Source organism: Phacochoerus africanus, chromosome 7 (genome assembly GCF_016906955.1).
Source record: "Phacochoerus africanus isolate WHEZ1 chromosome 7, ROS_Pafr_v1, whole genome shotgun sequence".
Taxonomy (NCBI): Eukaryota; Metazoa; Chordata; class Mammalia; order Artiodactyla; family Suidae; genus Phacochoerus; species Phacochoerus africanus.
In genome coordinates, this window is record NC_062550.1 from 78,781,952 (window position 1) to 78,805,523 (window position 23,572).

At 38.4% G+C, this 23,572-nt stretch overlaps 1 protein-coding gene across 2 annotated transcripts in view; it reads left to right on the forward strand.

The window, feature by feature from the left end:
• Window positions 1–23,572, forward strand: part of TMEM117 (transmembrane protein 117) — a 483,071-nt gene that overhangs the window by 80,055 nt on the left and 379,444 nt on the right. The window lies entirely within an intron of this gene.

The window sequence follows — 23,572 nt, forward strand, 5'->3', positions numbered from 1 at the left end:
GTGGTATTTAAAAAGACTCTCTTTTTGGCAGTTCGAACAGCAAGACCTTTGTTATAATAGGCTATTTTTAAAAGTGGGCCACCCTGTATTAAATACAAGGTTGTAATCTATACTTATCAAGTCACTAATCGGATCACCATGGCATGAAGATGTGCTAACAAGTAGATTGTAGGTTTTTTTTTTTTTTTTTAATAACTTTCTCCAGTTCTTGGTTTGCTCTTTGTAAGTGTTAAGGGCAGACTATAAGGAGAATGGCTTAACTTACAGTCTTAAGAATTAGATTAGTGACAATAATAAACCACTTTAGATATTTGATGTGTCCCGAAATAGTTCCTGAGGAAGGTTTTGATCTAACCCCTGCAATAGATTGGCCAGCCAGCCAATATCCTTTTCTCCTACATGCAGGCTAGGAGAGATTGTCGGCCAGTTCTCTAGTGCAATTGTTTTGATGTTATATGTATAGATTTTAGCCACCACTGTTCAATACTGAGAAGGATAGCTCAATTAAAAATGTTATTGTTTTTCCTCCCACCAATAAAGGAGATGAATAGTAAAGGAAAAGCAGGTATTTACAAGTTTATACTTTATTTCATGCTTACAAGAAGTAAATTCAAGAATGTGATGGTAGGTCACATGTTTAGGCTTTAGGACGTTATCAAAATGCGTTGTAATTACTTCTTGGGCTTTGAATGATGCCATTCACACCAAGTCTATTTTTAATTGTGGAGTTATAGGTTCTAACCCATGGCTAGTCAGAATAAGCCTGAGCCTTAGAGCAGTGCTTGTATAATGGAACAGGCAATGGTGTTCTTAGAATTATCTAACACAGTCAAAAGCCTCTCTGAGAAGAATGGTGCATGCTCAGCACTGGGTCCAGAAGGGGAAGGGATCTATTTGAAACTCTTCTCAAGTTGTTGCAGGAAATAAATTTTTTTTTTCCCCACTGTACAGCAAGGGGGTCAGGTTATCCTTACATGTATACATTACAATTACATTTTTATATGGAAATAAAATATTAAATAGTATATGTACATAAACCATATCCTTTGCTTGGAAGTTGACTTTTCATCTAATTCTACTTTTTTTTTTTTTAATATGGAGCTAATGAGGTCTGTGCTAACTGGAATGCTTATTCTGAGTAAAGAAGCAAATTTAAAGATAATTAAATGTCATAATAGATATTTCTTGCCACATTGCAAAGCATCCAGTAGCTAATAATAAAGCTAATTTTATTTTATTTTTATTAAAGTATAGTTGATTTACAATGTTTCTTCAATTTCTGTTGATAAAGCTAATTTCAATGAGAACTAAGAGTTTTTGACCATTCAGGAACAGACATGAATGGTTTCAAACCTCCCAATGACTCACTGCAATAAGTATTTTTATTATTTCCACTTTATAGATCAAGAAACTGAGGGCTAGAAAGGTTTCATCACTTGCCCAAGATTACATTATGATTAAATCTCTATTTTGAACAAAAATAGAGACGGAGTTGAGCTATGAAGTGGTGAATTCCAGTAATACTGCCTGCCTTTAGGTTGGCCCAGATTCCTTGGAGGGTTGATCCTGTTGCCTATTAATGTTTCTTTGTGTTTTTACCATTCAAATTGAATTTGAAAATTGAAAGGAGGAGGAGGTGTGTGCAGGAAATAAGAGAAGAGTTAGTCTAGAATTTATGTGCATCTGTCTTAAGTAAAATTGAAGGTGATTCTCTTACTGCCAGACTAAATACAGTATTCTATATTCTTATATGACTCTTGAGCTTCTCACCAGTATGCCTCATGTTTGTTGAAAGGATCTTTTCTTGATAGGACATCTTTAATGGGGCCACTTTTCAAAAAATTCAAAGCCAGGGACAAATGCTTTAGTTCTACAGATGTAACAATTGAATTGCCATTTATAAAGGATGCGTGATCCACTGTTATGTCACATGCCATTTGAACTAGTGAGCACTTTAATGTAGGCGTGCAAACCTGGCATACAATTAGTTTTTAAAGCAAGTGGATACGACTGTGCCTTGGGGGTGCTTCAGGAGACCCCATGTTCTCTGAGGCATTGCCCCATCCTGTTTAGGGCAGGGAATGATGGACCCAGAAGCTACAGAAAGGACAGTAGGCACACAGATATCATGATTGACTGGTTTTATATCAGAGGGTTGCTGGTGGTAGAGGGGAATTCTGGATTCTTTACATTGATTTGCACTGAGGATTCCAAACTGTACTGATCTGTGGATCTGTCTAGGACTGTCGGTCTAGAACCATACCAAAAAGGGTTTCAAGGATTTTCTATGACAGCTAGACTTGTATTTCTGCATTGTAGGACTCCCTTCTCAAACAGAAGCCTTCAGGCTTACAAAGGGTGGTTGTAGGGTTTTAGAGAGGAAAAAGGAACTTTCCCTAGAATGACTTGCTTTTTTTTTTTTTCTTCTCCTTTTCCCCCCAATTTTAGGATTGGTTGTAAGTTTAGGGTCAGTCAGTGTCCACTGATCCCTTGTTACAGAGAACAAAATCACTAAGTTTATCAGACCGGAACCTTGATCGTTTTAGCCAGAGTTGACTTGATGAGAGTCGCGTTGCCTGCTCCTGTGGTGCTCGTTACAGCGGATTCCCTGACGTATATACACACCCACTCTTGTGACTTTGGCCCTCAGTGGGCAGCCAAGTTGAGAGGCAGTGTGGTGGAGAGGAAAAGGGGGAGTTCCAGATGGGCTCAAGCAACCAGCGCTCAGACTATCCATAATTCCTACACTACCGGGAAGTCTCTTCTCACCTCTGCTTCTCATTCTGCCCCTCCACACCTCATGCCACCAAATTGCTGCTGTCATAACCACTTTATTCTTAAGTCACCCAGACAAAACTAAGTTCATCTTCCATAAGTGTGTGAGGTTCTGTGCAGAGAAGGCTCTCATCCTGGGCAGAGTTTTACATCCAGACATTTTATGAACAAATCCCTTTTTACAAGGTGGAAGACTAGTTAACCTGAAGCCTCTCTGCCTACAAAACCTTTAGAAATGCTGAAAAATATAATGCAGCCTTAGACTCTCTTTTCCTCCCTCATTTAGTTTTGTTTATTATTTTAAAATTTTATTGAAGCATGGTTGATTTACAATGTTGTGTTAACTTCTGCTGCACAGAAAAATGATTCAGATACACACACACACACACATACACACACATTCTTTTCTTTTTCTTTTTTCTTTTATTTTTTGTCTTTTTAGGGCTGCACACACCGCATATGGAAGTTCCCAGGCTAGGGGTATAATGGGAGCTGCAGCTGCCGGCCTATGCCACAGCCACAGCAACAGCAGATCCGAGCTGCACTTGTGACCTACACCACAGTTCATGGCAGCGCTGGATCCTTAACCCACTGAGTGAGGCCAGGGATCGGACCCGCATCTTCATGGATGCTAGTCAGGTTCGTTCCCACTGAGCCACAGCAGGAACTCCTATACATTCTTTTTCATATTCTTTTTCATGATGGTTTATAATAGAATATTGAATTTAGTTCCCTGTGCTATGGAGTAGGACTTGGTTGTTTATCCATCCTATATATACTAATTGCATTTGCTAATTCCAAACCCTCAATCCTCCTCCCCATTTTTATTTTTTAGACGTGATTCACATTGATTGAGTGGTTTGAAATATGGCTGAAGGTCAATATCATGTCAGTTTCAGGTGTACTGCATAGTGTTTTGACATTGCATACATTATGAAATGATCACTGCAAGTCTAGTAACCATCTGTCCCCATACGCAGTTATATTATTGACCATATATTACCTTATTCTGTATATTATATTCCTGCAGCTTATTTATTTTATAACTTGAGGTTTGTACCTCTTAGTCCCTTTCTGTTTCACCCACATCTTCTCCTTTCTGTCTGGCAACCACCTTTTTGTTCTCTGTATCTATGACTGTTTTCATGTTGTTTTGTTTGTGTCTTTTTTTTTTTTTTTTGTCTTTTGTCCTTTTAGGGCCACCCCTGCAGCATATGGAGGTTCTCAGGGCAGGGGTCTAATCAGAGCTGTAGCCGCTGGCCTACACCAGAGTCGCAGCAACGCGTCTGCAGCCTACACCACAGCTCATGGTAACGCTGGATCCTTAACCCACTGAGCAAGTCCAGGGATCAAACCCGCAACCTCATGGTTCCTAGTCAGTTTCGTTTCTGCTGCACCACAACAGGAACTCCCTTTTTTTATTTTTCACATGGCACATGAAAGTGAGTCATACAGAGTTTGTCTGATTTATTTCACTTGGCATAATACCCTCTAGATCTGTCCATTGCAATGGCAAAATGTCATTTCTTTTTTATGACTAATATTCCATTATATATATGTGGTATGTGTATATTCTTTATCCCTTCATCTATGGATGGGTTGATTCCATATTTTGGCTATTATAAATAATACTGCAATGAACATTGCTGTGCATGTATCTTTTCAAATTCATATTTTTGTTTTGGGGGGGGTATAATTTCACCCAGAAGTGAAATTGTTAGATTATAGGGTAGTTCTATTTTTCTTTTTTTGAGGAGCCTCCGTATTGTTTTCCCTAGTGACTGTGCCAATTTACATTCTCACCAACAGTGAGACCGTTCCCTTTTCTCCACGTCCTTGCCAGCACTTGTTATTTGTTGTCTTTTTGATGATAGCCATTCTGACAGGTGTGAGGTGATACTGTGGTTTTGATTTGTATTTCCCTATAATTAGTGGCATTGAAAATCTTTTCATGTGCCTGTTGGTCATCTGTGTCTTTGGAGAGATGTCTGTTGAGGTCCTCTGCTGACTTTCAAATCTGTTGTTTTTTTTTTTTAATGTTGACTTGTATGAGCTCTTTGCATATTTTGAATATTGACCCCTTATTGAATATGTTGTTTTGAAACGTCTCCCATTGGGTAGGCAGTCTTTTTGTTTTGTTGCTAGTTTCCTTCACTGTGCAAAAAGGCTTTTCACTTTGATGTAGTCCTATTTGTTTATTTTTGCTTTTGTTTCCGTTGCCTGCGGAGACAGATTCAAAAAATATTGCTAAGACTTCTGTCAAAGAGCTTACTGCCTCTTTCCTTCTGGGAGTTTTGTGGTCTCAGGTCTTACATTTAAGTCTTTAATCCATTTTGAGTTTATTTTTGTATATGTGTGAGAAAGTAGTCTGGTTTGATTGTTTTGCTTGCAGCTGTCCAGTTTTCCCAGCACCCTGATAGACCCTTCATAGATGCATTGCTGGGTTTACCCAAAGGTCAGAAAAAACCCCTAGGCCAAGAATGAAGAAAAATCTGAACACCAGCACAGTGAGCCTCTGAGGTGACACTTAGTGACTCAAAGACTCGGGTTTTAACTCTCATGTCAGGATCAGTAATAAACATTCATTCATTTATGTAAGTGAGACACTGAAACAGAAGTCCCCACAGTGGATGGTCCTGTTACTGAGAAAGGATGGACTGGAAAACATAGAACCACCAGCACGGGTCGTATCTAGGAAGTTGTCTGACTTAGACTGGGCTGTGGGTGGACAACACAAAACTTCCAGGAACTCACAGACACAGGTGTGGGTTTACAGTTTTCATAGACACTGTCTTTGGGTTTTAGAACCCCCAGACTCCCCTGGCCATTCTCTTTCCCTGGTTTCACATTTCTCTTTCTCTCTGGAGCACCCTTCACCACAATAACTTACAGAATTCCTTTGGTTCCTTATACAGAGCAATTTAGTTCCCTCTCTTCTCAACATGTGTCCACTTTGATCTGTCTGAGACTTTTCCTTTCATAACCAAAATCGATGCATGTTCCATCTCACCAGTACTCTGAGATGAATGCTGCCGACTTCTCAGATTACAAAGGGCCTGCTCCCACAGCGTTTGGGTTTTGCAGTGTTTTTAAAATAGCAATTGTCCTTTCTCCTTTCATTCAACTGTATGTTTAATTAACTATCTTGGGAGAGAAAAGGGAAGATACGCAAAAAAAAAAAAGAGGCAAAGCCATCAACCAAGTTAAAATTAGGGTGCTGTAGCAGTCACAGTTCAATAGTGCACTGCATTGTTTCCATACAGGACTGAAGCCCCGAGACAGCGGGACATCAATAGAAAGAACTATGAAACCACTGTCTCCCCGCATTTCCGGGACTTTACTAACACACTATTCTAAATGACTCTCTCTCTCCGATGTTTAAAACGTTTCCTCTGTGTTCACTAGATGTCCTAAAGCCAATCTACTAGAAACTTTCTATTGGTAAAAAGGGAGAGCTGTGCTTCCAAGTCCAGGTTGAGGACTTTACTGACAGTAACCCAGTGCGTCAGGTGGGGCTGGGAAGGTGCTTTGTGTGTTTGGACACTAAACCTTTTTGGACATTGTCTTTCTCAAGAACTTCTTAGTTATGGGATTTTTATGGCATCCATAGTATTAAGCCCTAATTTAGGAAAGACTTGCTTGGTCTTTTCAAAGAGTGCATGCCTCCAAAGGGAACACAGGCGTCTTGTGTAAGGAATGAAGCAGCGGGAAAGCAGAGCATTCGCACCACAGTTGAGGTTTTGAAAAAGATTCCGAAAAGAGCCACTTGATGGCAGCAAAGAGCGTGTTTTCCACGCGTTTCACTGTCTTGCAGGCAGGGATTTCCTCCTTTGAAAAGAAGAGGTCCTCCTTCTGAATTTCTGAAACTTGGTGTTGAAATAGTCACGTTCTTAGTGGTTGATGGGCTTTTTAAAGAAATCCACCTAATGAGCTCTATCATAAGCACTTATTTTGTGATGTGCTTGTTCCCCCTTTATATTCTAAATCAGGTTTATATAATAGTTAATATACACATAGCACATAGTACACATGCACATCTATATGTTTATAGACTTCCTCAAGAAATGCAAGGATAAATATTGTCTTTAGCACTGAGGAAATTAGACCCTCAACTCACTGATTACAATTTCTCCATGAACTAGATTAAGTTTCCCAAGAATGCTTACTATTTAGGGTAAGCTGTGAAGAAGCCGATTGTTTTCTAGTGTTAATCACAAAGAAGAGTTTTCATTTTTTTCCAGATACCAAGCCTTTTCCAGAGGAGTTTCATAAATATTAATTAACCTATCAATATGTGTTAAGTATTGCAGGCACAGAATTGGAAAGACAAAATGATTCGGGCGATTTTGAAAATAAATATTCAGGACCTAAAGAAATGAAAAGTAAGAATCAGGTGGTGACTGTAAGGAAAGTGGTATAGACTGTTTCTCCTGTTTCTTCCTCATAAATTTTGGTAAGAAATTCTGTGGCGCACTCACTGGATGAGCTCAGTGAGCATTCTCAGTGAGGGGGGTGATGAGGCTGGTTGAGGGAAGGTGACAGGAGGGACTATTTGAAATCGACCCTTTTTAAAAATCTAAACTGCATGGCTTCTGTGTACAGAGGGGGCAGCCAAAGCAAACGAGGTTGAAGAGGAAAAAACAGGGAGAAATACAGTGAGAGATTAGCACACCCCTGTCTATAGGTTGCATTGAAATTGTTCAAGATGCATGTACACAGCAGACCTAGACCTTAGCTTGTCACACTCTTATCCTTATTTTTTTTGAAGAATGGCCATATTCTGGTCCATCAGTGTGTGCATCCATTATATCAGAAAAGACTGATTTTTTAGCCTCCAGTTTCTATTGCCAGGGATGTAGGTTTTAGCACATTAGTTTGCCCAATGCTGAACTACCCTTTAATGGAAAAAAAATCAGGGTGAAATTTTACTCCAGATGGTATTTTTTCTTTACTAAGTTCACTGTTTTTAAAACCCTCACTCATGCTTTCAGATTCCTTAATCAGACATTCCCCCCTTAGTCATCATTGGCCTAAAAGTAGGAGCCCTGGTATAGGTTTTTATTTTTCAGAACCATGATTTTCAATCTTGCTCTTTAAGTACAAAGCTGGTTGGCCTGCTCTCATTGTTTACACAGGTAGCTTCATTCTATCTAAGGCAGGAATGTATGTGAGTTTGTTTATTCAGTTTGAAAGATGCTAAATTTATTTTTGAAAATGACAAGAAAGAATTTAAATAGTCTTTAGTAATGTTTTTGTATGACCCAAACTGACAAAATTGCTGAAGTACAAAGCTATCCATTTAAATTGTAGTAAATAAAAAAAAAATGTCTCTGATATTATTCTTTGTGTGTGTGTGTGTGTGTGTGTGTGCGCGCGTGTGTGTGCGTGTGCTTTTTAGGGCCTCCTGTGCAGCAAATGGAAGTTCCCAGGTGAGGGGTCAAATAGGAGCTACAGCTGCTGCCCTACAACACAGCCACTGTGACACCAGATCAGAGCTGCGTCTGCGACCTACACCACAGCTCATGGCAATGCTGGATCCTTAACCCACTGAGCGAGACCAGGGATTGAACCCACATTGTCAAGGATACTAGTTGGGTTCATTACCGCTGAGCCGCAAAGGGAACTCCTGATATTACTTTCAGTGGTGGGTCATAAAACACTGGATGTAGGGATGGGTAAATGATGGAGACCTGGGGCCGGGTGCAGAAGCTGGGGTGGGGAGAAAGTCTCGCTGGAAGCATTACTGCAGCCTGAAAGTACTTGAATCAATAGCTGAAAAGCTTGATTGGCTGCTAATACAAGACTGAATGCAAATTCTGCTGGAGTGGTGCTTTAAATAATTTGTTGGCTTCACTCTTAATTAGGCTAAACATTGACTTACTTGTATGTTTAATTCACAATAATAGCACAATTAATTACTAAGGCTGGGAGGAAGGGGCAGAGCTGGTTGCCCAGAATGGGCTGGTATGAAGAAAAGCTGGAAATGAATGGCTAAGTCTGGTGGAGAGGGCTGACCCCATGGGGCACTGGAGGGAGGGAGGGGTGGTGGGAGGCTTGGTGAGAGAGAAAGGAAGGGAGGGATGGAGGGAGGGGGAGAGACAGACAGATTTATTTAGCCTGAGGCAGTGTAGCAACAGGGCTGAGGTGGCTGGTTTTAATGTTATTTGGTTACACGTTACTTGATTTTGATAGTACAAAGTTAAAATAGTGTAGCATGTTCAAATTGTCACCGATTTACCTTTAGTGGTGTCCAAGTTGATGAAGTTTCAAAACATTAATGAAAAACAGTCAGTGTTGCATTCTTATTACTCAGTGGTTGTACATTATTATCTGTCCAGAATCTACACTGATTTGTTACACTTAGGAGGTGTTCTGTGATCATGGTTCACAGTTGCTGATTTCAACTCTCTCATGAAACAGTTTATCAGCTTATTACTTGGAAAGAATTCTGATCCAGGAGTCAGATATCTGGATTGTAGCCCCATCTTAGCTAATTATTGGCAAAAGTAACTCAGAAAAGTTACCCAGTTTCCTTTTTTTTTTTTTTAAAGAAATGAATTATGGTAGGGTTCTTATTAGCATTAGTGCTGGCATTCTTCTTCTTCTGGAAAAGCATGCCTTCTACACTGGAGAAACAAACTAAATTTACGATTGTGGAGTTCCTGTTGTGGCTCAATGATAACGAACCCGACTAGTACCCATGAGGATATGGGTTCAATCCCTGGTTCTACTCAGTGGGTTGAGGATCCATGGTCGTCATGAGCTATGGTGTAGGTCACCAACATGGTTTGGATTCTGCATTGCTGTGGCTGGCAACTGCAGTCCGATTTGACCTCTAGCCTGGGAACTTCCATATGCCGCAGGTATGGCCCGAAAAAGCAAAACAAACGAAACAAGAAAAAGATTATAAAAAATCTTGGTTGCCTTTAGTTTTATGTGGGAGGCAATGTGGTGAAGTAGAAACAGTTTGCGCTTTTGTTCTAAAAGCTGTGTGACCTTAGGTGTGACCTGCAGCTGTGTGACCTGCAGGTGTGACCTGCAGCTGTGTGACCTTAGGTGCCTTCCCTTCCTGAGCCTGAGTTCCTCGAGCATGAAATGAAGATATTGGTACCTACCTTAGCGTTGCTGTGATAGTCAGACATAACAGTGTATGCAAAAACAATTGATGGGATGCCCGCCACATAAGGAGCTTCCGATAAATGCTAGTTGCTGTTATGATGATAGAAAACATGTATTTTAGTTTCTCAAATATTTTAGCTTTCATTAGACTTTGATTGTTATAATAACAGTAAATACTTTGGAAAATGTAGTGATGTAATTTGATGATGTAATTTATGGCAGTGATCTTACATTACCATAAAATTATAATAATTATCAGGTTCTTAAAAAATGCCCAAATGAGTGCCTGGAACCAAGAGGTCGTCAATAAAAATTAATTTCCTATGCCATGAAACCTAATGCATAATCTTAAATTTACTTAAGAATGAAGTTAGTACATGGACTACATAGCACGAGCCTTGAATGCTATAGAAATGCATCTTTATGAATACACTTAAGCTATTCTTTCTTTTATTTTTCATCCATGAAAAGTAAATACAGAAATCTAATGATAATATTTCACTAGGATTCAAAAAAGGAAGTCAAACATATATTAAGTTACTAAATGATTATTTGCTAGTTTTGACTTTTTTAGAAAGGGAAATTTTGTGGAATTATGGATGACGTCATGGAAATTAATGACAGTGGTCTGTGTGTGTGTGCATGTTTTGTGTGTGTATCCGTTATCTAAGGACCTATATAAAACAGCAAAAATCTTTAAGTTACATCTCAATTCCTTTTCCTCAGTAATGAACATGCAGGAAATAAATACTTTCCAGACATGAAAAATTGATGTACATGATAGCCCAAGGCTCAAGGTTTACCAAAATTTATACAGTTTAATAAATTAATGCCAGATAACCCAGCACTAGTTTAGGAAGTGACATTTCTGTGACAAGTTATCCCATTTGTAGTCTGTTAACCCCATAGTTATTCTTGAGGGTTTGATGAAAAACAGTATACAGAATTCTGTTGATAAACATCTCTTATCATTCAAAAGGTTCCTTGTTCCAATGATATCAGTTGCAGCACAATTATATACACTGCTCGGGCTGCTGGGTTTGGACTGTCTACAGCTTCTTTTGCACCAATGCAGGAAGATAATGAGTTTTCCATGGGGGAGGAAAGCAAGCCTGCATGTGCTTTCCTCAAGGAGATGCTGCAGCTGGTTAACTTCTATTTCAGTTTCCCTTAGGCTACCAGGAGTGTACCCAGCACTCTATTTTTTCTTCTAGAGAAGTAAATGTGCATAAAAAAGTTAGTGTCAAAAGACATGGAAGGGCATAATAATAATTGTAATATTGAAATTCCTTACAAATGGGGTACTCAAAGATCAATACACATGGAATGAATATCCTTAGCGAATTAAAAAAAAACTACATTATAATAAGAGATGAATAATCCTTTATAATAAACCAACAAAATAAAAAATTGAAGGAAGTAAAGGAGTATTGGATTTTGACTTCTATTTTTGTAGCCTACCTATTTTAATTCTCTCTCCCTAAAATGCATATTTTAAAAAGATCGGAGGATGGTTTCCAGGTATGTTGCAAAGAATAAAATATTCAACATCATGTGTATTAGCAGGAATAAATATATATCACATATAAAATAATTATATTCTTTTAGCAAAGATTTAATAGATGTGTTTACATCAAGACTGTCCATATACTATCTACAATGTATATTCTGTTTTTTATGTATTATAAAATATATATTATATAATAGTACATATTCAATATACTGTTTTACATATACGTGTATATATGTAGAAAATATTAATTATTGGGTGATCAAATCTATTTATTAATTAAACCATTTACTTTTATTAGATAATTTGATGGGCAAACATAAAGCTAAGTACCTAGAATAAACCACTGATGATATAGTTATGAGTAACTACCCAGGAAGAAGAAATTGCAGCAATATGTATACACTGACCTTACAGAGTCATCTTAATTGAATATGTGGATGTACATAAAACTGAGAAATGCACAAGATTTTGTAGGTGTTAAGCAAGCAACAGATGTGATATTTCTGTTTGGATTATGTCAAGTTAAAGCATACGGGGGGTTCCAAAGAAAAGAGAAAGCTAAGTCAGCTTCTTAAATAATTTAAGAGTCTTGGAGAAGATGCCTTGATTATCATTTCACTACACCATCTATAGGTGAGTCAGTTAGGGTGAGTTTATGAAAATTCTATGACCTAAACTAGTAAAGAAGCTAGATTTGTGCACCTATGTGGTGTATTGCTTCCAGAGAATTCGCTTATTGCTTAGATCCTTTGGCTGTGGGACAGTTCTTAAAAAAAATTCACAGTAGCCATTTCTCCTTATGTTCTTCAGGAATAAGGTCTCAGACAAAGCCAGACTATTGACACTGTTAATTTTTCTGAGGTTGACCCCGTTAATTAAAAAGAACATATTTTTGGGGTACTTCTTTGACTGATCTCCCTGGGATCAAAGAAGTATCCAGAGCTGGTTCAGAAAGATGATTATGGACACATTTAATCATAGCCAGACAATAAGTGACAATGGATTATAAAGACAAGGTAAGAATCTAGGGTGAGCAGATCCAAGTCAAGTTTGGCAACAAGAGATTACCTGTTATGGTTATAGACTAAATGTATAGATTACTTGAGAATCAGCGACAATTAAAAAAAAAAAGAGAGAAACTCCCTTTGTGGCTCAGCAGATTAAGAACCTGACATGGTATCTGTGAGGATACGGGTTTGACCCCTGGCCTTGCCAAGTGGGTTAAGTATGTGGTGGTGTCTCAAGCTGCAGCATAGGTCACAGATGCGACTTGGATCTGGTGTTGCTACAGCTGTGGTGTAAGCCTGCAGCTGAAGCTCAGATTCTACCCCTAGCCTGGGACCTTCCATATGCTGTAGGTGTGGACTTAAATAAAAGAGAGAGAGAGAGAAGAGTCAGTAACAAGGTAGAGTTAACATCAGGAGTTACGGAGAGTCTAATGATCAGTGTGGACCTTCTTCCCCAGCCTCCCAAGTTCTGTTTATAATATGAGGAAGTTTATGGACTTCATGTTGAGAGCTACTGAAGTGGGTATCTCAGAATTAGGACACTAAATGAGTGGCTCCGGTGAAAAATTTTAAAACTAAGGTATATCAGAATAGATTAGTATCTGTCTCAGTAACAAATGCATCCTATTTCTCAGTAACAAATATATCACTTCTCCTTTCTGTATATACTACCCTTAATAGCGTTCTTCACCTTCTGTCTTTCTTCCTTTAAAGGGAATAGATATATAAATTAATTTTTAAAAATCGTCATCCTATGATTTTACATAAAAGGCATAGATGAATTTCTTATCAAAATTATAACACTCAGTTGTATATGGTGATAATGTTAGATGGCCAATCAAGTTGTTAAGTGTGCAGTGATTGATCAGAGGAGAAATCTGTTTGCTAGCAGGAAGGAGAGGTATCAGGGTTAGTTAGATTGGTGGTTGGTATGTCTTTGGTTCAGTTCTTGTCTGCGGCTAGTGTACATTCTGATTTGGTGAACGCACCCATTCTGACTAGTACTTTTCATGTCATGTCTGTTCTAAACACTTTGAATTTCATCCCTGCAGAGTAGAAATACATGAGTCAGTTAAGGAGAAAAGACATAGGTCAGCTGGATCATAGGATGATATGGACAAAATGTATAATAAGTCAGAGGGATGGTGAAGTGTTTTACTTTCTTTTGTCTACAAAACTGAGATGAGTCAAGAACGCAGTTGCAATTTGATTAGTTAGAATAGAGAAGCCAACTGAGGCTGAACTTGAAGTACTCCTTCTGGTTTCCCTGGCAACGGGGCCCCCTTCCCAAGCAAGTAGTATTATAGTATGAGTGAAGTAATAACTGGAGGTAGAAAAATACGTGTTCAAGTCAACTCCTACTTCTGGGAAAGTTAGGGGAGGAGTTGGCTAACAGCAAAGGATGAGGTCAGGAGAGGGGAAGAATTTAAATTAAAAAAAAGAAAAAAAGAATTAAATTAAGCCTGAGCTTGAAAGCTTCTGGGCACATAACCTCACTGCACCTAGCAGTGTTTCCTCCCTGACTTTGGTTGAAACCAGGGTAGATAGTAAATCGCATGGTTGCATATCTACATTATCTCTTCCATCATAGCCCAGAAAAAGCACTGGACTGAGAGACTGTGACCTGCCTAAGTTGGCTTGGCTTGGAGCCATCTGCTGTGTAGATTGCTCTACCTGCTTTTACAGTTGCCCAGGAAGTTCTCATTTGTCTGGAAGAATAGAGAGACAGTCAAAGCAGGCTTGCCCATATGTTTCTGTAAATGTAGTTATTACTTTTTTTTTTTTTTTTTGCACACCAGAAGTTGCTACGCCAGGGCTTGAACCTGTGCCACAGCAATGACAATGCCAGATACTTAACCCGATGAGCCACCAGAAAACTCCTAGTTTACTTTGTTTTTAGTGTTGTCCACTGGTGTTATTTTTCCTTGCCAAATACATCTTTCCAAATTCTGCTCAATGGTCTTTGCTGCTTTTTTAAGTATATGTTGAATATGCACCACTGCTTGGAGAACTGAAAGGCTAGGAAGAGTCCACAAAGGGAACTTCGCTGTTTTAATTCTTTTTTTCCTTCTCTGAGTCCTTCTCACCTGAAAAAGAAGAAGAAAAGAGGTTTTCCCCTAATTCCACTCCCTACAGCTCCCTAAACAAATCCCTATAAAAAAACAGAATAGAATGAGGGAAAAAGCCTACATGGTATTATCTAAAAATAGGATGATTTTGTAATTTGTTATCCAAAACAAGTCACATTTGAAAAGGAATGTGAATGCTATTAATAGTAACAGGAGAAAAGGCATCAACTGTGAAGGCTAATTGAAGCATATGGTTACCTTACCTAAAATCGGTGGGAGAGAGACCAGGAGGGAGAGGATAATTCAAGTTGTTCTAGAATAAGGTCTTGGCCTTGAGGCACATTGAGTATTCCCCAACAGTTGTAACTAATTTGCAGTCAAGTTCTATTCTAACAGGAACCATGAGATAATTTTAAGATGAAAAATGAAAATCCTCCTCTTTTATAGGAATAACCTGTATCAGATATTTTACATTTTAGGAGTAAGAAAGAGTTACAAGGCAAAAAATGAAGTCCTAGGACTCTCTCTTCATAGTGAAGACTCAGAAAGGGCCTTAGTGATTGACCAAAGAGTGTCCAAGGTTAAGGGCTGACTGACCAGTCTGATTCCATTTTCTCTGCCCTTGGCTATCGTTTATGAAAATTATTACGATTTGCCCATTTTGCTTCAGGCAAAGCTATGAAGCCCCGTTTTCTCATCTCAGATCCAATAGGGGTGAGGAGGAGTCCCTGTAATGTGAGAAAATAACTCTGTGTACAGTGCGCAGCCTCTAGAGATGGTCGCAATGATCCCTACCTCTTGGGGTTCAAGCCCTGTGTTCCCCTCCCCTTGACTGTAGGTTGACTCTAATAGCTCACTTCTGATGAGTTGAATATAGAAATAGAGATGAAATGTTAATCCCAAGATTAGGCTTCTGCCTTGTTTGTCCTTCCCTTCCCTTCCCCCCTCTTCCATTCCCTTCTCTCCCCTGCCCTCCCTAGCCCTTGCTTGGGGCAGTAGTCCACCATACTGGGAGTTGTCTTATGAGAAGCCCACATCTCCAAAAATGGCCAGCAAGGACCTGAGGTCTGCCAACAGCCTCATGAGTGGTTACAAACAGATCCTCCCAAATTAAGCCTTGAGAAGACTGTAGCCTAAGCCGATATGGTGATTCAAAGCCTGTGAAAGACCCTAGCCAGAGGACCCAGTTAAACTGTGCTTAGAATCCTGACCCACAGAAACTATGACATAATAATTATTTTCTGTTTTAAATTGTTCTATTTTAAATTTTAAATTGTTGGGAGTTCCCGTCGTGGTGCAGTGGTTAACGAATCCGACTAGGAACCATGAGGTTGCGGGTTCGGTCCCTGCCCTTGCTCAGTGGGTTAACGATCTGGCGTTGCCGTGAGCTGTGGTGTAGGTTGCAGACGCGGCTCGGATCCTGCGTTGCTGTGGCTCTGGCGTAGGCCGGTGGCTACAGCTCCGATTCAACCCCTAGCCTGGGAACCTCCATATGCCGCGGGAGCGGCCCAAGAAATAGCAACAACGACAAAAAAAAAGACAAAAGACAAAAATAAATAAATAAATAGATAAATAAATTTTAAATTGTTAAATTTTGTGATAATTTGTTTTCCACAGTTGATAACTAATTGCACAGTGGGTTCTTTGTGATGAAAATGTTCAGAAAGCAGAGCGATATATACATATTTACACACACACACACACACACACTCTCAGAATGGCCACAAAACCCCTGCGTATATACTGGGTAGGAATTTTTCCTATGCTCTCCTCCATCCTCTGCACTAATTTTATTTTCAGCTCTCTGTTTTCTGGATGTCTTCTTCCATGTTGATGGTGAGGAGACCATAGAGAGGTCTTACAGAATATTAGCAAATAATCAGCGGGTAATCTCAGGCACAGAGACCACACACTGTATCATATGGTAGATATTTGGGAGAAACACTATTGATCTTTCTTATGGAAACTGGAGAGAAAAATTTCCTGTGAGTTTTCCTAGAGAGGACTTTCTGAAAATGAAAAGAACCGTATTCTCAATGACATTCCTAGCAATTTCCTCACAGTAATTAGAACAATTTTAGAACAAAGAATTTTAGTGAGCTGGTTCTTTGCCAGTATGTCAATATTGTCTTTATTTCCAGTCTCAAGGACTAACCTAATTGTAGATATAGCACCCAAGTGGAACTCATGAGTTTCCAAGGAAAGCATCTTGCATACTGGGCTTTTTCAACAATATCAAGCATCACAGCAAAGGTGTTTGTCAATACATTTAGAATGGATAAGCAATGAGGTCCTACTGTAAAGCTCACGGAACTATATCCAACCTCTTGGGGTAGAACATGATGGAAGATTGTATGAGAAAAAGAATGTATATAGATGTGTGTGTGTGTGTGTGTGTATGACTGGGTTGCTATGCTGTACAGCAGAAGTCAGCACAATAGTGTAAATCAACTATACTCTAATTTTTAAAAAAGGGTTTGTCAATTTTTTCCTGTAGATGGATGGGTTGTCTTTCAGGCATAGCATTCTACTTGTGATCAAGGAAAAAGTAGTTGGCAGTAACATCTTAAATTTTTTCCGGTTATATATTTCCATGACTTGTCCGGAACACATGTTTTTTTTAGTATTTGTTACAAAAAGGTTAAGTATTCAATTTGAAAAACCTGCCAAAGGAAGGCTAAGTCCAGGCAACTTCTCATCCTATTCTGACTCTAGGGGTAGCTAAAACTCCGCAGGAATTTTCCATTTCTCTCTTTAGAGCAGTGCACATTCTTTGAGTCATCAGATTACAGGTGCCATATACCACTTTAATTTAGGAATAATTGTGTAATGCTCTTTCAGTTAGGCCTGAGAAAGTACCTGTATTTAAAACTATTTCCAGACTTGGCAGTTTTTCCTGCAGCTTGCACCTAAGCAAATACTTCTTACTAAAATCACTTAACACTTCCTCCTGAGCTTTGTGTGACACACTGATTTATATGTATATCTTTTTAGCAGGAAATGAGTTTGAATTTTACTTCAGGAAGTCAGAATTATATTACAAGCAGAAATATAAAAAGATACGATAAAACCCTTTGAGCTAGTAATGTCACAGCATCCCTAATCAAAGAAAGCACAAGAGAGCTATGGGAATATCCTTTTACTCTGCAGAATGAAACAGAAAATTCTTCTCAGTGGTTTCCAGAAAAGATAGGCGCAAAATACTCTTTGTGATAGATGTCTGTAAGTGTGCAGCACATTTATTATCAACCCTTTAAAAATTAATTAAAAATTACACCCTGCCCGCATCTGAAAACCCTTGGTGGCTTCTGGCATTCACTTTGCAATTCTTCCATCCTGTTATCTAGCAACTTGCTGATTTTTTTCTCTCACTCACTAAAAGGCTTTCACACCTGTCTCATAGTCTTGCTTTTTGCTGTAAATCTTGCTATTGTTCTGGATGTGTTCAAAATCTGCCTGGTCACCCGTCACCTCCTTGTCAAACCATCCAGTGGATACCTCGCAATCTTTATTTTGCTTGACCTCTCCCTCCAGCACTTGGCGCTTGTGACCAGCCCTGCCTTCTTGAAATGCTCTGTATCCTTGGCTTCTGTGTCCATACACTCCCCTCCTCTCTTTAATCTCTCCTCTCAAGGTATCACTTTTTAATTTTTTAAGGCTCCCACCTCTGAGGGTTCTAATCTGATTTACTCGCTCCCACCAGCCTCTTTGTATGAGACCCACCCTTCCGGCTTGATTGACACATTTCACATGTGTGATTGTAAAATAGTTGTGTTTAGCTCTGATTTTTCTTCTGAGCAGCATATTGTGCTCTTACCATAAATATCCATTTGAACATCTCAACGATATTCAGCCTTGATAAATCTTAAGTTGAACTCAGTTCACACCCCACTTCGCAGCCCTGCCAGCCTCGTCTGTTCCGTACAGTGAATGACACTATTATCTAATCAATTGCTAAACCAGACACTTAGATACTGTTCATTTTTGCTTTTGCTTATTTCATAATGTGGTAAATCACAAAGGCTATTTGATTCGACGTGCTAAAAAGCTCTCATATCTGTCTGCTTAGGTCTGTCCTTGGTGTTACTCCCCTATTCTTTCTTCCTGGGTTTTCTGCAGTAGCTGCCCCTTTTCAGTCATTCTCCACGCTGTGGTGATTCCTCTAAAACACAGAGATCCCTGCTTACAACTCTTCAGTAGATTTTCATTGTTTTCATTATAAAGTCTAAGTTCTCCCTTGGCCGAAAGGCTCAAGATAATGTGGTCCTAGCTTACTTCATTATTTTGCTGTTTTACTGCTTTTGCCCCCAAACTAAGTTCCATCCAGAGTGAACTTAGTCTACAAATAGAATGGTCCCCTTCTCACGTCTGGGTCTTTGAATAAGTTCTTTTACTTCCCTTCCAACCTTTCCACTGCTGATCCTCTAGCTAACTCTATTCGGGTCTCTGCTTAGACATCACATCCTCTGGGAAAATCCTACTAACAGTTAAAGGTTAGGTAAAATGTTTCTTCTTTATATTCCCGTAATTCTCTGCATCATCCACATCATAACATTTACCACACTGTTTTTGTTTGTTTTGAGTTTTTGGTTTTTTTTTTTTTTTGGCTATGCCTGCAGCATGTGGAAATTGGGCCAGGGATCAAACCTGCACCACAGCAGTGACCTAAGCTGCTGCATTGATAGCACTGGATCCTTAACCCACTGTGCCACAAGGAAACTCCAACCACACTGTTTTTTTTCTTTTTTTCCCCCCCTAGGGTCACACCTGAGGTATATGGAAGTTCCCACACTAGGGGTCAAATCAGAGCTGCAGCTACCAGCCTACAACACAACCATAGCAATTCCGGATCCAAGCCTCATCTGCAACCTACACTGCAGCTCATGGCAATGCTGGATCCTTAACTCACTGAGCGAGGCCAGGGATTGAACCCCCGTCCTCATGGATATTAGTTGGGTTTGTTACTATGCAGTCGTGATGGGAGCTCCCACACTGTTTTAATTGCCTTTTTACCTGTATATATTTCCCATCAAATTATGATTTTTATGAGGGCAGTAATGTTTTTGTTTTTGTTTTTAGGTGAAAATTCACTTTGTGTACATATGAAATGATCACCGCAATAAATCTAGTAATCATCTGTCTCCATTCAAAGTTATTAAAATATTATCTATCATATTCCTTATGCTATACATTGCATCCTCATGACTTAAAATTTTTAAACTAGAGGTTTGTACCTCTTAATCCCCATTACCTATATCACACCTTCTTCCCCTCTCTCAACCATGCATTTGATCTCTGTGTCTATGATTATGTTTTCATTTTGTTTTGTTTGTTTTATTTTTAGGTTCCACATATAACTGAAATCATATGGTATTTGTCTTTCTCTACATGACTTATTTCACTTAGTATAGTATTCTCTAGATCCACTCATGCTATGACAACTAGAAATATTTCATTTTTTATGGCTGAGTAGTATTCCATTATGTGTATAGATACTACATCTTCTTTATCCATTCAACTATAGACAGAACTTAGGTTGCTAGTTAAGGCAGTTCTATTTCTCATTTTTTTTCTCTTTTATTTTTTAAAATTAAAGAATATTTGGCTTACAATGTTGTGGCAATTTCTGCTGTACAGCAAGAATATATTATATGTGTACATACACACACATTCTTATCCAGTCTCTTGGGGTAGAACATGATGGACTATGAGAAAAACAATGTATATTTTTCAATTTTTGAGGAGCCTCCATACTGTTTTCCATAGTGGCAGCACCGATTTACATTCCTACCAACAGTGTATAAGAGTTCCCTTTTCTCCATATCCTTGCCAACACTTATTATTTGTTATTTTTTAGATAATAGCCATTCTGATGGGTGTGAGGTAATGTCTCACTGTGGTTTTGGTTTGCATTTATTTCCAAGGTGGTTACTAATGTTGAACATCTTTTCAGATGCCTTTTGGCCATCTGTATGTCTCTTTTGGAAAAAATATTCTGGTCTGCTGCACAGTTTCTTAATCATATATACATACATAGTCTTTTGAGCCATGATGGGAACTCTTGCACAATATATCCTATCATTTGTATATGTTCTCTTCAATTTCTTTCATTAGTGTCTTATAGTTTTCAGAGTAGAAGTCTTTTACTCATTTGGTTATATCTCTTTCTAAGTATTTTATCCTCTTTGATGTGATTGTAAATTGGATTGTTTTCTTATTTTTCTCTTTTGATAGTTTATTAGGTTATAGAAATATGAAGAATTCTGTTTATTAATTTTGTCTCCTGCAACTTTACTGAATTTATTATTTCTAAAAGTTTTTTTGTGGAATCTTTAGGATTTTCTATTTCTAGTATTAATGTCATTTGTAAACAGTGACAGTTTTAATTCTTCATTTCCAAATTGGGTTTTTAAAAATTCTTTTTCCTGTCTGTTACTATGGCTAGGACTTCCAATACTGTGTTGAATGAAAGTGTCAAGATTAAGAACCTTATCTTGTTACTAATGTTGGAGTAAAGGCATTTAACTGGCTTTATCATACATAACTTTCATTTTGTTCTGTTCCCTCTGTATCCATTCTGTTGAGTGTATCGTCATAAATGAATGTTGAATTTTGTCAAAAGCTCTTTTTCTGTATCAATATTTTTCTGCATTGAGATAATCATATGATATTTACTCTTTATTTTGTTAAGTGGTATATCATATTGATTGATTTGTGGCTATTGAACCATCCTGCATCTGTAGGTTAAATCCCTCTTGATCATGGTGTATGATCCTTTGAAAGTATCATTAGATTTGGCTTGCTAATATTTTATTGTGAATTTTTTGTTATCTATGTTCATTGGTGATACTGGTCTATAAGTTGTGTGTGTGTCTTTGTTTTGTTTTAGCATCAAGTTGATGCTGGCTTTGAAGGATGAATTCAGAAGCATTTCTTCCTCTTTAATTTTTAAAAATTGTTTGAGAAAGCTTTAAATGTTTTGTAGAATCCCCCTGTGAAATCATCCGGACCCAGACATATTGGGAGTATTTTGCTTACAGATTCAGTTTAATTACTAGTAAATGGTCTGTTGATATTTTCTATTTCTTCCTGATTCAGTCTTCAACGATTGTACATTTCTAGGACTTACTCATTTCTTCTAGGTTGTCTATTTTATTGGCATATAATTATTTTGCAGTAATTTCTTATGATCCTTTGTATTTTTTTAGTATTGGTTGTCATGTCTCCTCTTTCATTTCTGACTTTATTTATTTCAGCCCTGTCATTATTTAGACATTTAAGTTGCTTCTATGTCCTGGCTATTGTTAATGGTGATGCAATGAACATTGGGGTGTATGTATCTTTTAAAATTATGGTTTTCTCCAGATATATGACTAAGAGTGGGACTGCTGGATCAATTTCTATACTTAAGTTTTTAAGGGCCCTCCATATGTTCTCCTTAGTGGTTGAACCAATTTACATTCCCACCAACAGTGTAGGAGTGTTCCCTTTTCTTCACAATTTCTTGAGCATTTACTGTTTGTAGACTGTTTGATGATGGCCATTCTGACCAGTATGAGATAATACCTTATTGTACTTTTGATTTGGATTTCTCTAAAAATTAGCAATATTGAGCATCTTTTCATGTGCTTCTTGGCCTTCTGTGTGTCTTCTTTGGAGAAATGTTGGTATAGATCATCTGCCAATTTTTTGATTGGGTTATTTTTTTGATATTGAGCTGCATGGGCTATTTGTGTATTTTAAATATCAATCCTTTGTTGGTCACTTCATTTGAAAATATTTTCTCCAATTATGTGGGTTGTCTTTTTATTTTGTTTATGGTTTCCTTAACTGTGCAAAAGTTTTTAAGTTTGATTAGATCCCATTTGTTTGTTTTTCTTTTTATTACTCTAGGAAGTGGATCCAAAAGAACATTGTGCACTTTGTGTCAAAGAGTGTTCTGCCTGTGTTTTCCTCTAAGAGTTTTATAGTATCTGGTCTTACATTTAGGTCTTTAATCCACTTTGAGTTTATTTTTACATATGGTGTTAGAGAATATTCTAATTTCATTCTTTTATATGACTGTCCAGTTTTCCCTGCACCACTTATTGAAGAGACTGTCTTTTCTCCATTGTATATTCGTATCTCCTTTGTCATAGATTAATTGATCTTTCTAAGAATTTGTCCATTTTCCTTGGTGAACTGTTTTTTGGAGCTCTGTTCCCATGTGTGGTAACCTAGAAGATGAAATGTTCCAGATGGTTCAGCTACAAGGTGATGAGCCTCTATCAGCCCAAGTCCTTTAGTGAGCTAGGGCCCTGCAGACTGCATGACACATGTAGCATGAGTGAAAAACAAATATTTGCAGGGTTAAGCCACTGAAATTTCTGGTGGTTTGATATTACAGCATTATTCAGCCTCTTCTGCCTGTTTTCTTTGCTGCAGTATTAATAGCACACCGAGTGCAGTTTCTACCAGGCACATAATAAGTAAATAAGTGTTGATTGAACAGACTTATTGAATTTTCTTTCCAAAAGATGTATTATCTCAGCAGTCTGTAAATGTGACATTTTATTTTATTTTTTATCTTTATTTATTTTTTTCTTTTTAGGGCTGCACTTGTGGCATATGAAGTGTGTGGGCTAGGGGATGAATCAGAGCTGTAGCTGCCAGCCTACACCACAGTCACAGCAATGCCAGATCTGAGCTGCATCTGCAACCTACGCTGCAGCTTACCACAATGCCGGATCCTTAACCCAATGAACAAGACCAGGGAATTGGACCTGCATCCTCTTGGATACTTGTCAGATTCTTAATCCTCTGAGCCACAACAGGAACTGCAAGGTGACATTTTAAATGATACTACAGTGAACTGAAAGAATTAACATAATTCTCAATTGCCTAAATTGCTACCAGAGAATGAATGTCTAACACATATAGGAAAGTCTTTTTTTTTTCTTTTGTCTTTTTAGGGCTGCACCCGTGGCATAGGGAGGTTCCCAGGCTAGGGGTCCAATCAGATCTGCAGCCACCAGCCTACCCGACAGCCACAGCAACACAGGATCCGAGCTGCGTCTGCAACCCACACCACAGGTCACGGCACCACCAGA